Source organism: Meriones unguiculatus, chromosome 17 (genome assembly GCF_030254825.1).
Source record: "Meriones unguiculatus strain TT.TT164.6M chromosome 17, Bangor_MerUng_6.1, whole genome shotgun sequence".
Lineage (NCBI taxonomy): Eukaryota > Metazoa > Chordata > Mammalia > Rodentia > Muridae > Meriones > Meriones unguiculatus.
Window position 1 is genome coordinate 47,255,284 of NC_083364.1, and position 16,192 is coordinate 47,271,475.

Consider the following 16,192-nt stretch of genomic DNA (forward strand, 5'->3'; position numbering starts at 1 on the left):
CAGCGAGGGTTCAGTGGCCAGATTTAGGAAGATGCCAGTTTCTTTCCTCCGCACCCTTTTTATGCCCTTTAACTTGGCAGTGTTTTCTTTCAGATTCCGGAAGAATTTCCAGGATTCTAAATTGCTTTTTTTTTTGTTGTTGTTGTTGTTGTTTATTTTAATTTTAATTTATCCAGACTGGCCTTAAACTCGGGATCTTTCTCTCTCTCTGTCTTCCAGGTGCCACCCCACCCTCTAAGCCCCGGGGTTTTGAGAAACACAACACAATAATATGAGCCAGAACTGGGGTGACTTTAAACTGTAGTATTGAAAATATTAATGCAATGTCCCCAAAGTTTAATGACATTTAATAAACCTGAAAATTTGGAAGGCCTTTGAGACTCACTGCCATAGCCAGTTCGATCAGGTTTTGAGATGGAAAGTCCGTTGTAAACTTTATGAGACCTGAGAATCAGCTCCTATACAGGGCATCATGTGCTTTTGCGGACTAGCATCTCCTTATTAGAAAGATAATCCATACCCTTAGCGACAACCCGCCCTCCTCACACTCACTTGGGCTGGTTTTGCCCTCTGGAACCACAGGTATAAAGCTAATCCTTCCACATGATCGCTTTGCGGGTATGAAAAGGGGGCTATGACCTTTCATAGGACCCTTCAAGGTTTTATCCATCTGGAATTTGACTTTGATCCACAGAGACCAGCCATAGGAATAAAAGCAACTGAAAAGATCTTACAGTCATAGTAAGAAATTAGTACTAAAGAAAAGGTATTTCTTTGAAAACGATATAAGTCGGTCTGTATAACAGAAAATGGAGTTTGTTATAAGTGGTGATTAATATTTACTATTGGTTTATCTTCTGGTAATGCTGCTGTTAATCCTAAGCAGCTGTATAACCAAATCATCACACAGACACTGGGTTTATTTAGTTAACCTAGAACACAATAGCTACTCCATCCTTAGAAAATAGTGGAATATAATCTCTCACACTCAGTGGGGAACATTTTTTGACTGATATATGTATATGTGTATATATATACACACACACACATATATATATGTATGTATCATGTTAGAATCCAGCAGCTGCTCAGACCACAATGCTTTGCAGCAGCTCTTTCTCTTTCACAGGGGTAAGGGCCTGTGCTTACTTACCAGGCCAACACCTTGAGGAATTAAATGAGGCCGGTTGGAGGGGCCACAGCGCAACTGAGGCTGTGACAATTTTATTGAGAGCAAGCAGTCCTTTTACACCTTTATCAGAAACAGGATAAAATGTCAGTTTCCAGGGTCAATACAGTTGTAGTTGCCAGGATACGGTGAAGTTTGCAAGTTATACAGGGTACACAAGATTAATGCCTAAGACCAATTGTCTTGTCAGGTTTCCTTGACTCCTAAGGGAACATAGAAAAAACACAAAGCAGCCTGAACATTTCACTGCCTGAGAGAATACATCAGTCTCTCAGGAACTCAGGGCACATTGAGCCCCAGGAGCCATGGGCTCTAACATAAAAATCCAATAATGAATGCCTCTCAAGGCATGTAGATCAGGCCAACTGCATGGTTCCCTGCACATAGGTACTGACAAGCATCCTAAGAGGACACTGCCTGTGAGTCCCCAGCTAACAGACTTCCAGGTGCCAGGATCTGTCACCTGGAAGGTGCATTTACATCAGAGGAGAATATTGGTCTCCACCACCTTCCCTGCCTCCTTGGGAATCAGAGAGCTTGGCTGCAGGTTTGGGTTGTGGCACTTTCCCCAGCCTCAGCTAGATACTAGAAGGGAGCCCCACTTTGGCCACACTGGCCCTGAATTCTTCTCTTCAGAGTCCCCACCACACTGTCTGTCTCTGGTGCTCAGAGCTCCCCACCCCCAACTGTTGGATATCTGTTTGACTGTGGTATTAAATAAACCTTGTGGCCTCAACGAACAATCTCTGTTTCAGTGTCCTCTAAAAGATTTTTGGATAAACAGCTAGTTATCGACTTCACCAAGTTAACACCAAAATAAGAGCCATTCTATCCCTCTTGGTCTCCACTTGACTTGACATCTTGTCTCTCTTTCCCCCTTTGTCTTTTGATTGATATTCTTCCCCTCCTTCCTTTTCTTTTCTCCTCCTTTCCCAGACTTACTGTCTTTCCCCCAAACAACCCTCTTAAAATGCCAAATGCCATGCTTATCCAAGTAGCTGTGGCTTTCCTAAGTCAGGCATGCAGGCAAGTATAAAAGTTAGACCTCGAATCCAAGAGCAATTAAGAGTTGTAATTATAGAGCTCCCCAGGCTCCAACAGGGAAACAAATATGCACAGAAAATCTTGAAATTTTGGGGGTGCATGTGACCCAGGAGTACCTTACTGTGATGGTTTGTGTTCATTGTCAGCTGGCTAGGATCTAGGCTCATGCAGGAGACTGGCCACTAATCTCCCAGTGGCATGCTTGTGGAGGGTTATCTTGATTAAATTAATTGATTGTGAAAAGATAGATCTTTGTGGTGGGCAAGACCATTCTCTGCATGTAAGTTCTGAAATGTGTAAGGGGAAAAGTGTGCTGAGCTCTAGCATGCATGCATCTCTGCCCGTTTACTGATTGTGAATGTGGTGTGGCCAGCTCCTGCAAGCACCTGCTGCCTTGACTTCCGTGTCATGATGGTCCGTACCCTTGAACTGTAAGCCAGAATAATCCTGTTCTCACTTACGGTGATTTTGTCAAAATAATTTTATCATAGCAACAGGAAAAGAAACTGAGACACTGACCTTTATCAACGTGTATGTATGTTGCTTAGAACTCAGATGCTAATCCTGGCTGGCAGAAGCTTATTGGACCAGTGGAGAGAGGAACCTATGGGATTTTTGTTTTCCCAGTCAAACTGAACTTAGATCAAATAAAATGCACAAACACTTTTGAAGGAATCCAAGGTGGCAATGCCCAGTGCGAACGGTAACTGAGTAGCAGAAGACTGGAGACTGCAGACCAAGCAAGTGACCTGGCTACTGACTCCAGTGTTTCCATGACGAGGCATCCTGGGAGCTAGGGGCACACAATTTCAGGCTCCACTGGACAGCTCCCAGATCCAAGAGACACACAGGGTCTTAGGCTCCTGGCACTCAGTGCCTTCTGCCTCCCTGAACATGACCCCTGAGTTCCAGAAACACATGGCTTGGCTCCAGCATGGCTCCAGCATCTGAACATCTATGCCCCAAATACAAGGGGACTCGCATTAGTAAAAGAAACATTAAATCACACATTGATCCCCACACATTAATAGTGGGAGACCTCAACACTCCACTCTCACCAATGGGCAGATCACTGAGACAGAAACTAAGTAGAGAAATAATGAAAATAACAGATGTCAGGAATCAAGTGGACCTAAAACTTACCCTGCCTACAAGATGTGGAGGATAAAGGTAGAGCAGAGATTGAGGGAACATCCAACTAATGCCTGGCCCAACCTGAGACCCACCCCAGGAGAGAGCCAGCCCTGACGCTCTGCTATGCTGGCAGACAGGAGCTTAACATAGCTTTCCTCTGAGGGGCTCCACCCAGCAGCAGATCGAAATAGATGTTGAGACTCACAGCCAAACACTGGGTGAAGTGTAGAGAGTCTTGGGGAAAAGTGGGGGATGGATAGAAGGACCTGGAGGTGACAAGAGCTCCACAAAAAGATCAACAAAGCCAACTTACCAGGGCCCATAAACGCTTGAGCAGACTGAAGCACCCAACCAAGGACCATGCAAAGAATGGACCTAGGTCTCTTACACAGATGTAGCAATGGGCAGCTCCAGCCTCATGTGGGTCTCCTAGTAAGGGGAGCAGGGACTGTCTCTGACATGGACTCTGTTGCCAGTTTTCTGATCACTTCTCCCTGCCTTGTCAGGCCGTAGGGGGAAAGGGTACACTTAGTCCTGATGCAGCTTGATGTGCTGAAGTGGGTTGGTAGGGGGGGCTCCTTTTCTGAGGAGTAGGGGAGCAGGGAGGGAGGAGAGAGAGAGAGAGAGAGGGTGAGTCTGGGAGGAGAAGAGGGAGGGGTTTACAATTGGAATGTAAAGAAAAAATTAATTTTTTAAAATATGCAGAAAATCAAAAGTAATTTAAAGTTCAAAGCAAAGACATGCTGTACGTATTTTCACTAAGACTTATTTAAATTTGAGCCTGACGATATGGCTTAGTGGTCGAGAGTACTTGTTGCTCTGGGAGAGCATCCTGGTTCCATTCCCAGCTCCCACATGGTGGCTCACAACCATCCATAACTCCAGTTGCAAGGGATCTGATGCTCTCTTCCGACCTTTGTTGGCATCAGGCATACACACTGTAGAAATACATACACGAAAGCAAGACCACATACACACATCAAAATAAATAAATTGGGGCTGGAGAGATGCCTCAGCAGCTGAGAGCACTCACTGGCTGTTCTTCAGAGGAGCAGGGTTCGATTTCCAACCCTCACACGGCAGTCTACAATGTCTGTAACTCCAGTTCAAGATCAGGTACCAGCTATGTACTTGGTACACAGACGTACACTCAGGCAAAACACATACACGTAAATTAATAAATAAAACAAAAAATCTAAAAAAAAGAAAGAATTACTCGGGCCATTATTCATCAGCGTAAACAAAGAATCAACCCAACAATGTAGATATAGCTAAAATAACTATTATTGGGATGGATATATTATAAATTACATTCTGACAGCTCAGAATGTATTAAACATTTCCACATTTAGCTTTTTCCTTGTACTAGATAGAGCACAGAGGTAATAACTATTTCAAATAACCACAAAATTTCACTATATCTCAGCTTGAACACTGTACACTTCACTGAAAAGTATCCTTAATGTCTCTCTAATCTCACGCCTATAAATTTTACACAGAGTAATGTTTTACAAATGGAATTATAGCATTGCGCATACACCAGGGACTATTTTGTGAGGTTTCAGAGCATTCTTTCCATAACGGAGTTTCTTCTGTACTCCGTGCACATTTGCTTTCTGTATACACATGCACGCACACAAACACACACACAAACACAAACACATGCATGCATGCACACATCCACTAAATTTTATTATTTTATGCATGTAGGTGTTTTGCCTGCGTGTGCATCTGTGCATAACATATGTGCCTGGTGCTCATGGATGCCAAACAGAGCATCAGATTCCCAGGAACGGGAGTTACAGACAGTTCCAAGCCACCGTGTGGTGCTGGAAATAAAACCCACATCCCCAGGAAGAACAGCCAGTACTCTTAACTCTGGACCAGCCTCTTTCCCTCCGTATTTGATGCATATACCAGACAAAAAATCTTAGCATTGTTTGATTCTCTATAAGCTAATAATTACATTGATATAGGAAAACTTGGAGCCTATGGGAAACCAGACCAATCTGAGACTTTCTTCAAGGCCCTGATAAAAGGACAAAGGGAACTTTATTTCTGTGCCCTTATCCAGGAATGGACTTGGCAAAGCCAGTCTAGGGCTGGAGCCAGTGCCTCACAGGAGTCAAGGTGTGAGTTTCTGAGGACCCAAAATCTTCCCCCTGGGCTGTGGTTATCAGTCCTTAGACAGTTGTCTTTGGGGTATCCTGTGTTCTCTTTACAAGCACTGTCTGATTTAGCTCTCTGCTAGTGTTGGCCATACCCAACTCTGCCCTCTGCAAATAGTTTATAAGATGCTGTACTTCTTATAAACTTGATTGGTATAAGTTGTCAGCTTATGCAAGACCCCTTGGTTCCAGATACTGCTTTTGTCTCATTTATTTCTTATTCCCAGTTCTTCCACTGGACACCTCAATGTTTGGGACCCTTATCCATGCGGGTTTGGGTCAGGAGCAGAATACATGAAAGTTCAGATAGAGCTTATCAAACTGTTATCCAAGCTTCCTCAATATGTTTTGAAACTAAAATCAACGTAAAGTCCCAGACTTACTGCTGGGTGCTTTATATACAATGATGTGATGTGACTTTTTGCCTTGGGGTTACGTAAGGAGATGCCTCTTCACCACAGACTGAGAGGACATCAATAGACAAAGACAGGATTCAGTTCACATCTGGCTTGCTGAACCAAAAAGTTTGGTGGGGTTACACAGAAGAGCCTGAGTGACTCAAAGGCAGCTCTTACCACCAGGAAGTCTTCCAGGTAGCTGACAGGAAGCTACATTGCTATAGAATCCCTGCAGCATAGACAAAGCATGAAAAATTGTACCATCAAAAAGACACCTGGGTGAGGAGAAGCAGCTACACTATATTCTAGCCAAGCGTTTGTCTCCTGTAGACTTGAAGAACGGAGGAACCCTGTGAGTAGCCTTTGAAAGCTTCCAGTAGAAGGGCAATCTCATGTCTTTGCTTTATAGAGAACCCTTATTCAGATTTCTCAGTAGCTCCCATTGAATATCCTTATATCATTTGCTGATGAATTATACCTCAAAGTTGAAATTGGAGACTGAAGAGCTATTTAAATGCCATCACTACATGAGCTTTTGTTAAAATATATTTCTTACGAATGAAGCAAAATCAGCTCAAATTGTAGAATTTTTAAAGCTTCTTTTTTTTTTCCTTCTACTTATTATAAGAACCAAACTAAAACCTACTGTTTGAGCTCAGTTATCAGATTATCCCAACTAGTAACTCCCTAACATCAGTCTTACCATCTGTGGGATGTCTAATTACCAAACCTTCAGGGTAAAAGCCAGTGGATGATTCCAATTCTATCAAATGTGATCTTTGGGACCTTTAACCAAGGTTAGTTACATTTATACCTACATGGCCAATAACAAACACACGAGTTTGCCTCTTGCCTACTTACATTCTCCTAAGAAAAGAACCACTTATTAAAATCTGGTATCAGAACTCAAATAACTCTGAATTTTAATTCAACAGCATTTAATAGTTGATAGACCAAATATTTGCCACCCGTGAAAGACTGGTAGAAAAAAAAACTGTCGGACTTTTTGTTGTTGTGACATAGCTGAGATAAACAATTAAACTTTAGAAAATATTTACTTGGCTTATTTTTAAGAGGTTGCAGTCCAAACCAGGCTAGCTCTGCCTGTAATGAGACAGACTGTAGTGGCAGACGCATCTCTATGGCAAGCAGGAAGCACAGAGAGATAAAGGGACAAGGTAAGTGGTATATCTTTCCAGTCCATGGTGCTAGAGATGTATTTTCTCCAATTGGGTCCAATCTCTCAATAATGTCTCCTGTTCTAATACAATCAAGGAATTAGCCCATTAAATATGTCAGAGTACTCAGGATTCTGTCATGTCTTCAGTCCAAGATGGACACCACAACTGCAATATACAAACTATTTGGGGGGGGGGGGACACTTCATATCCAAAGCACAATATTTTACCTCTGTCCTCTGCCTCATAGTACAAAATGCATATATGCCATCTCTAAGAGTCCCCGTTACCTTAACATTTCTAACAATGTTCAAAAGTTCAAGTCCAAGGTATCTTAAAAGTGAACCCCTAAAAAATCAGAAAGAAAATTAGATGCTTCCATTATATGATGGCACAGAATAACCATTACTAATCCAAATGCAGGCATGGAAAGGAGACGTAGGAAGAATCAAGATTCATCCCCAGCAGGTAGAAGCAGGTCTGTTCTCTGTAGCATGTAATAGAGTGACAGTCTTAAATGCTTCTGTATAGCGACTCTTGCTCATCTTATAATCATGATGAGAACACAACAGGAAGGTTAAATCTTGTAATATAGTCAACTACAGACAAGACTAGAGAATCCTCTAGTGGTGAAAATGTCTGTGTCTAGTCTTCCCTAAATGGGCAAAGCTCTTCCAAGCAAGAGAATAAAGCAAAAGGTGCAGCTAATATAATGAATGTTCAAATGGACAACAGCTAGACCATAGATAGAATAGATCATCAGATAGATAGATAGATAGATAGAAAGATAGATAAAATTGGATCAGCAATTTTTGCAGCATCCTGCTTTTAATGGTCAGAATTTGGCCACAACTGATAGTTTTCCTGTGGTTTTTCCTTCCTTAATTAACCAGACATTCCTACAAGTTACATTCAAGTTTATATCTATGTATAAAATATATCTTTATATTTTAAAAACCAAGGAATACTAAAAATGTTCATCCATACAGGGATACTCAAAATGGTCTTCCTCATAAAACGGTAAGAGTAAAATCATACACAGCCAGAGTGGTACGCCATATATTTGGCTTCTTCCATTCAGCGCAATAATTATGAGTTACATAACGACTATTGTGGCAATAGTTTGTTGATATTTCTTACTGAGCAGTGTTTCCTTGCGTAGATATACAACAATGTGTTTTTCCATTTGTCTGTTGATGCATGTTCATCTGGAGGAACAGCCTTTGGCTATGACAAATAAAGCTGCTGCAGGCGTGCATGCATGAGTCTTTGTACGGCCATATAATCTCCTCCCTCCTTGGTAAACATCCAGAGCTGGAATGAGTGGATTACACAGGAGGCTCCGGATACCTTATCTGTTTCTTGTAGGCTTAGATTTTTCAAACACCTACTTTATTTAAGGTTCGTGAACACCTCTACCTCCCTTCCCGTGCCCTGACCTCAGGTAGAGAAAGGGGCTGTAGACCTCTTTCAGCTTCTACCCGATGATGAGGATCGATAAGTCCTTTGGGGATTACCAAACTCAGCTGTCAGGATACCAGCAGTCTAGTCAAACAGCAAAGCAGCAGCAGCAACATGGGTCAGCAGCAGCGGAGAACAATTCAGAGGAAGTGGCGGGCTCCGCCCAAATGGCACAATTCTGCTGAACTGGCAAAACTCTGCCAAAGCAGCTCAAGAAGTGCTCTGGAGGGTTTCTCTCTGAAAAGACCAGTGAAAGATGCAAACTCTCGCAAAGAGTAGCAATGTAAAAGCATCTACTCACTGTCTGTGGTCTTCTATTTATCCCTTCTCAGAGGCTACATAAGGTTGTTTTCCCCGCTCGCAAAAACCGTGCCCCTTGCACGAGGTAGTTTTCAGCTGACAAACATCACTCACCTTTTCACGGGGGCTGTTTTCCATGGAGAATGTTTTCTGAGGGGGCAATCGCATTCCCACATGCCACACTTGGATCCAAAACAAACAAACAAACAAACAAACAAACAAAAACATATTCACATGACACAACTGAGTTTCCGAAGAAAGCAGAAACTCCCACTTCGGTTTCAGATATATTTATATGGAAAGAATTTTTTGTTACTTGGGCCGTGGGCTTTTTGATTTCTTGACAGAAAGTGTGGAAAAAAATAAATCTTGATGAAATATGATTTATTTTATATTTATGAATTATGTTTGTCCAACCCACATATTTTCTTTAGTGTTTTCTGGCTTATAGTTTTAGATTTTATATTTAGTTTTACAATAATTGTGTCTGTGTGGGTGTATGTGTGTGTTTGAGTTGTGTGTTTGTGCATGTGCACACATATGGAGGTCAGAGATTAATGTCAAGCAAATTATTTCACAGTTTCTAAGGTTATTTTTTGGTGTAGTATCTCTCACTGGACCTGGAGCTACAATTCAACTAGACTGGTGAGCCAATGAGCTCCAGGAATCCACCTGTCTTTGCCTCTCAGCACCAGAATTATTTTCTAGTTGCTTTTGCCTTTACTTGATGAAACACCCTGATCAAACTAACACAGAGGAGGAAAAGGTTTATTTGGTCTACAGTTCCAGATTACAGTCCAGCACTGGGGGAAGTCAGGGCAGGTACTCAAGGCATGAACTGAAAGACTGATATACTTGGTATTCCACATAGCCCAATCTCAGACCTTGGAACTCGCTTTCCCGCCAAGAAGCACAAGCGGGGACATTGAGAATGCTGGTTGCTAGGTGGCTTCTTAATACAGTTCAGGGATGAACTGCCTGCCTTGAATGGTGCCACTCAGGGTGGGCTTGGCTCTTCTACCTCAATTAATAATCAAGGTGATACCCCCACAGACTGCCAACAGGCTAATCTGATCTAGGTGATTCCTTGGTTGATTCTAGGTTGTCACAAGTTGATACTTCAAATGAACCAACCCAGATTACAAGTGCATATCACCATGCCTGGTTGGGGGATGTAACTAGGGTCTTCATTTTCAGGCAGCAGGTACTTTACAAGCTGAGCCGTATCTCCAGCCCTAAGATCAGTTTTTTCAATTAATTTCTTGAATGTGGTAGGAATATGTTTAGATCCATTATTTTTCATATGGAGATACAACTATTCCAGCAAGATTCATTAAAAAAAATTCTCCACTGTATTACCTTTGTATTTTCCACATTTGTATGAGTTTATTTTCAATTTTGTATTACTCTACTGACATATTTGAATGATTCTCTAGCACTATCATGACGTTATGATTATTATAATCTTTATAGTAAGTTTTAAAATGAGGCATCTTTAGAAATCAAATTTCGTTCTTATTTTTTGGCTATTGTAGGTCTTTCTTCATTTTCACAAGAATTTCAGTATAAGTTTGTTAATTATTTTTCTAAAGTTTGTTTTGTTTCGAGACTGAGTTTCTCTGTGTAGCCTGGGCTGTTCTGGACTCGATTTATAGACCAGCTGGCCTTGAACTCATAGAGATATGCCTGCCTCTGTCTCCCTGAGTTCTGGGATTACAGGTATGTGCCACCGTGCCCAGCAAAAATGTATTTTTAATAGGTATAAAGTACATAATATAAAACAAGACAAATTTCAATGTCTGCATATATGACAGGAAAACCAAGGGGGGAGTAAATGGAACAACACATGGTATCGTCCTGTGTAGTTTTGTTTCTAAAGAGAAATTGTTATTATCTTTAGTTTGGTTCTTGTGGACATCTAGTCTTCAGATTTTTCTTCTTCATCACTGGTTTTGATCGTTTTGATTATTGTGTACTTTCTAGTTTTCTTTATTGTGTGTGTGCTCATGTTTCACTGGGCTTCTGAAGCTGAAGTCTGTGGGTAAATACGTTGTTAGGAGGACTGAAGCAGCGATGGAAACTGATAGCAGTTTTCTTAAAATTAATTTAGTTTTAAAGAATGAAGTCAGAAGCAAGTCCATAGGCTGTTATGAGGTTGGAGAAGGAGATAAATAGGAAATTATACCACTGTCACCTAGGAGAGGGAGAGAATTATTCCAACAGGGACCCGAACAAGATAATCAACTGTAGTGGCCTTAAATTGGTGGGCATGAATCAGTCAGCATGGACATTTGCCTTAAATGTGCAGCTACAATAATGCAAGCAGGTAGGAGACCCAGTGCCGGTAACTTGCCAAGTGACTACAGCAAGTCAGAATGGAAGGTGTTAGGATATATGTAAAGAATGCCACACACAACAGAGCTGGATATGAAGAGATTTTTTGGGGGGAAAGGAGAGCAGAGAGTAGTTAGGGCCTGAGTGAGCCATGAGGGTAGAGAGATAGAGTGAGAGACAGTGGAAGGGCGTAGAAGAGAAAGAGGAACATGGGGAGGGGGTGTCAAGAAAGAAAGTCTGAGAGGAGGGAAGGGAAGAAAAACTGAGGCAGAGAGCTGTGGGAGTGGCAGACGGGTTATATCTGGAGCACCTAGCTCAGGTGATGACATAGGACTCAGGCGATAACAGGACCCGAAAGGCACTTGAGGACAGGGCAGTTGAATTGCCTGGACAATATAACAGAAAAAAGTGACTATGATCATTGTATGTAGACGAACATTCACATCATGTCAGAGTGGAAACTCTCAGAAGGCATTTCCTTGCTTGTCGAATGCTTGTTGATCCATGCGTTGCTTTTTCTTAACAACAGAAACTCAGGGGCTATAAAGGATGTTAGCAAGAGTAGGAAGTTCGTTGTAAAGTCCTTAACATGATCTGCGAAGTTATGCACATCTTGGCTCGGTCCAACAAGCACAACCACAAAGTTTCCTCAACTTGTACTCTTTCATTGCAATTGGACAGACATCCTTGCGCAGGTAAAAATGCTCTTCTTCTTCGACGGTCTGCTCCTCCTTGCATTTCAGCTTTTCCGCGAAATCGAAATTTTTCCCGTAAGCGCACTATCTAGTTTGTGCCGTTCCTTCTTAGAATCAGCCACTGTTTTCACCGCAAACGTGTCTGTCGTCAGTAGCTTTCTTCTACAGTGCTGTACACTTCCTGAGGATGGGGTCTGCTTTTAGCCCGCGGTGAACCAAGTGTATGTGGCGCACAAGCAGGTGATAAGAAATATTTTTAAGTAGGCGAACAAAAGCGAAGGCAAGTAAGTGCGGTGTGAGAAGGCTGGCGTGCAGAGCAACGTTTCTTTTGGCGACTCCTCGAGGCTTCCGACGCTCGCTCCCTTCTGGCTGAGAACCGCACAGCGCTTTCCGTAAAAACAAAAACAAAAAAACCAAACAACAACAAAAACAAGTGAGAAAGCTGCCCTAAACCCACAACTGAACCGGCTCTGGGACGCTCCGGAGGCACTCGCCGGATTTACGCAAGGCGTGGGGGCGGGGCTCTGGTAACCCTGGCAACATCCCGGAAGCCGCCCTCCGGGTTCCTCCGTGGCGGGCTCTGCGGTTCTGGAGGCTGAAGTTTTAGTCGGGGTGGAGGCGGCCGTCGGCCAGCGGCAAGGCAGGTTGGGTGAAGGGGGTAGGCCTGACCTCCGCGCACAGGGTGAGGAGAAGCGGCCGGCGCCTCCGGGGATCCCGGTGGCCGGGCGGCCGCTCCCCTCCCGGAGCCGGAGCGCGGTTCCGGGTAGCGCCTGGCGCGCAGCTTGCTGGCGGTAGACATCCCGAGACTGTTGGCTGTTCCAAGTGTTTGTCGTCCAGCAACGGAGCGGAAAAGTGTCCGGGACGGGTGTCGGGACGGGGCGCGTCCTTTAAGTTGATCGGTTAGGACAGGGTTACTAAGAGAGAGAGCAGCTTCAGAGTTTTGGGCCGGCTTGGGGTGGAGTATGAAGTTGTTCCAAACGGTGCTTGACACTGCATGCGGAGGTTGGAGCTAGGTCTTAGGATGTGCGGGAGGGAAAACTGGAAAGAAAAGTCAGTCGGGCCACACGAAGAGAAGCTCTTGAAGTTGGGTTATCATCTACAGTGGCCTCCATTAAAATCTTAGGAGGAAGTAAGGTCTGTGTTGACACCTGTATCCCTGGAGCTGGGTAAGGTTGATGGCAGGGACAGTGCTCTTGTTGCCCGCCCGTTTGCTTTCATACTACTTAAGGTAAATCTGGTCGAATCCCTCCGTCCCTTCATAAAAGCCTGCCTTTAATATGAAAGTGTTTCACTGTGTTTGCATGCCCAGTGTATGTGTAGCTTTGCTCAGAGCCACGTGATCACCGTGGGGAGCTCTGATCCTCTTAGGGGTCTAGAAAGCAAGCTCGGTTGGCACATTGACAGACTCATTTGCAGTTTGACTGCCATTGCCTATTCAGTTTGTGGTATGCAGTAGGGTTCCCAGGTTTTTGGTGAAGGGGCATGTCTATGAGGAAAACGAGGACTGGGATAGAGCTAGAGGAGGGTCTTGGTTAAGTTTTATGTGAGAAGAGGCCAACGTAGTCTGAAGAAAAAGAGAAAAGAGTAGATGAAACATCAGGAAAAAGAATGTTGTGGAGGCCAAGGGAAGAGGTCTATGAGTGAGTATGCATATCAACAAAGAGCCTGAGAAATAAGAAATGACTTGTAACCTTAACAGTTAGGAAGCAAGTAATAGTCCTCATTTTTTCACTCAGACCCCAATTCTTCAGGGTATGGCGATTATTTACTGTCCTTAAGATACTCTAGTTTCTGTTAGAATTCAAAAACACTGCTTCTTTTGTTAATTTTCTGACACTGTTTTTTTGGAGGGAGTCAGGCACATGGACCTTTTGACCCCTGTTTTTAACCACTCACAAGCGTTTTGTATACTTCAGATTCATGACTGTTTTCAGGATTGAGGTTGGTTGAGTTTTAGCTTATGAAAAATTGTAATATTTTAAATATAATTTGAAATAAAAAACCCCTCCCTTTTAAAAGAGTTGCCTGATTTGAACCAGTGTTAATCTATTGTTTGTAGCTTCCTAGCGTGTACTTTATAGTTAGTCACACATTGAGTGTCAGTACTTTATCTCTTCGTTATTATTTGTGTCACTTTGAGCAGTGTGATTACATTCTCTAAGCCTCATTTAACTCATCTGAGAAAGGAATTAACGATTGTCACTGATGTCATCAACACTTAAACAGGACTCAGTTTGTGTCAGGCAGGTGTTGCAACCAGCTTACATATTTAGTCGGTTTCATTTTAGAGTTCGTGACAAAGCTCAAGAGTGAATCCATACAGTTTGATTCTAGGTTGTACTCTTAGCCATTATACCATGCTATCTCTAAAGACTGTGTTTTATGGAGTTGTAGGATTAGTGGTGAGGCTCTTTATTAATGGTGCGTACACACACACACACACACACACATCAGGGAGTTTATACATGCAGTCTGTGTTTTATTTTTTTACATTTTACTTTTTTTTTTTTGCAAATGTATATGGTGTGTGTGTGTGTGTCAGAGGTGGATATCTGTGTCTTTGTGGCTTTGGTTTTTTTTTTTTTTTTTTTTTTTTTTTCTATCTTACATGTTACAGTATGGTCTCTCCCTTGAATCTAGAACTTGCTGATTTGGCTAATGCAGCTAGCCAGTTTGGGGATTGCCTGTCTGTCCTCCTGAGCCCGAGATTACATGATTGTCATGCCTTTCTGGTGTTTGCCTGCGTACTGTGGATCTGAGCTCAGGTCCTGTGGCTTTAAGGCAAGAAATTCACCTACTGAGCTAACTTGTCAGCCCTGTGTTTAACTTTTTTCTGTTATTAAATTTTCTTAATATAATTTTTAGGGATATGTAATTTGTCCAGAGAGTTACTGCAACTTTGTGTTTCTGTGTAGTATATTGTAGATCTAAGTGAGTGTTTACAATATATTGGGCTTCCTTTCTTTGAACATACTGTATTTCCCATACTTAAAAAATCAGCAGCTTTGAGATATAATTCATGTACCATAAAATCCATCTATTAAATACATTAAGTACATTCACAGTTGTACAAACATTATTAGCTAATTCCAGAACATTTTCAGCTCTCCTCCCCAGGAGAAAAACAAACCGTACTCCTCTCTCCCCAGGCAACCACTAGCTTACTTTATGTTCTGTGTATATGCCTACTGTTAACTTAGGTCAAAAGGTATCATGTGATACCGGCTTTTGCACTTAGCCTTCTCACAGTTAATATATTCCAGCTTCATCCACATTGTAGATTAGGTCAGTACTTCATACCTTATTGCCAAATAACATCCCGTTGTATAGGTATATCATATATTTATAAGTCATCAGTTAATGGGCATTTTGAGATGTTTCTACTTTTGTCTATTAGCTATAATATTGTGGACATTCACTTACAAGGTTTCTTATGGACTAATGTTTTTATTCCTCCTGAGTGTTTATGTAGGAAAATTGCTGGTTCACATGGTAATGGTGTTTAAATTTTTGAGTAACTTCCCATTGGTCTTCCAAAGTGCCTATGTAAGTTTACATTCCAATCAACAAATACATGAAAATTCTATTTTCTCCATATACTTGTCAATACTTGTGTGTGTGTGTGTGTGTGTGTGTGTGTGTGTATTTTTTTAATTAAAGTCACCCTAGAGTTCTGGCTGTCATTTCATTGTTTTCCCTTTTTTTTTTCTTAAATCTTATTTTATGTCTATCTTATGTGTCTGAGTGTTTTGCCTGTATGGATGTATGTGCACATGTGCTGCCTGTTGCTTTTTGTGGTCAGAAGAGGGTGTCAGATCTGGAGTTACAGGTGGTCGTGAACCACCACGTAGGTGGTGGGAATTGAACTCAGGTCCTCAGGAAGACCAACAAGGGTTCTTAACCACAGAGCCATCTCCCAGCCCCTGTATTGACCGTCTTTTTGTGTGCTAATTGACCATCTGCAATATCTTATTTGGAGATATTTATTCAAGATCTATGTCCATTTTTAAATTTGGTTGTTTGAATAGTCCAGTTATGAGATTTCTTTATATATTCTAGATACAAGGTAAATGATTTGCAGATCTTTTGCCGCTGCATTAGTTATCTTTTCAGTTTTGATTATACCTTTCAGTACAATGTTTAAAAAGTTTGACGAACTGCACTGTCCTCTCCACATCTTGGTTTCTTGTGCTTTTGGCTTTATACTCCAGAAACTGTTCCTTGACCTAAGGTTCACAGCAATTTGTATTCATGTTGTCTTCTGAGAGTTGTATAGTTTTAGCTCTAACAT

General features: G+C 42.1%; 1 protein-coding gene across 2 annotated transcripts in view; it reads left to right on the forward strand.

Annotated features, from left to right (window-relative positions):
• The first annotated feature begins 12,442 nt into the window (after nucleotides 1-12,442).
• Spice1 (spindle and centriole associated protein 1) overlaps nucleotides 12,443-16,192 on the forward strand; it is a 42,289-nt gene continuing 38,539 nt past the window's right edge. The window contains exon 1 of one of the 2 annotated variants that reach the window (XM_021664581.2): nucleotides 12,443-12,541. The gene's annotated coding sequence lies outside the window, so the exon portion shown is untranslated. Of the gene's footprint in view, nucleotides 12,542-12,594; nucleotides 13,130-16,192 lie in introns of those variants that run through there. The other variant, XM_021664582.2, reaches the window with a different exon arrangement.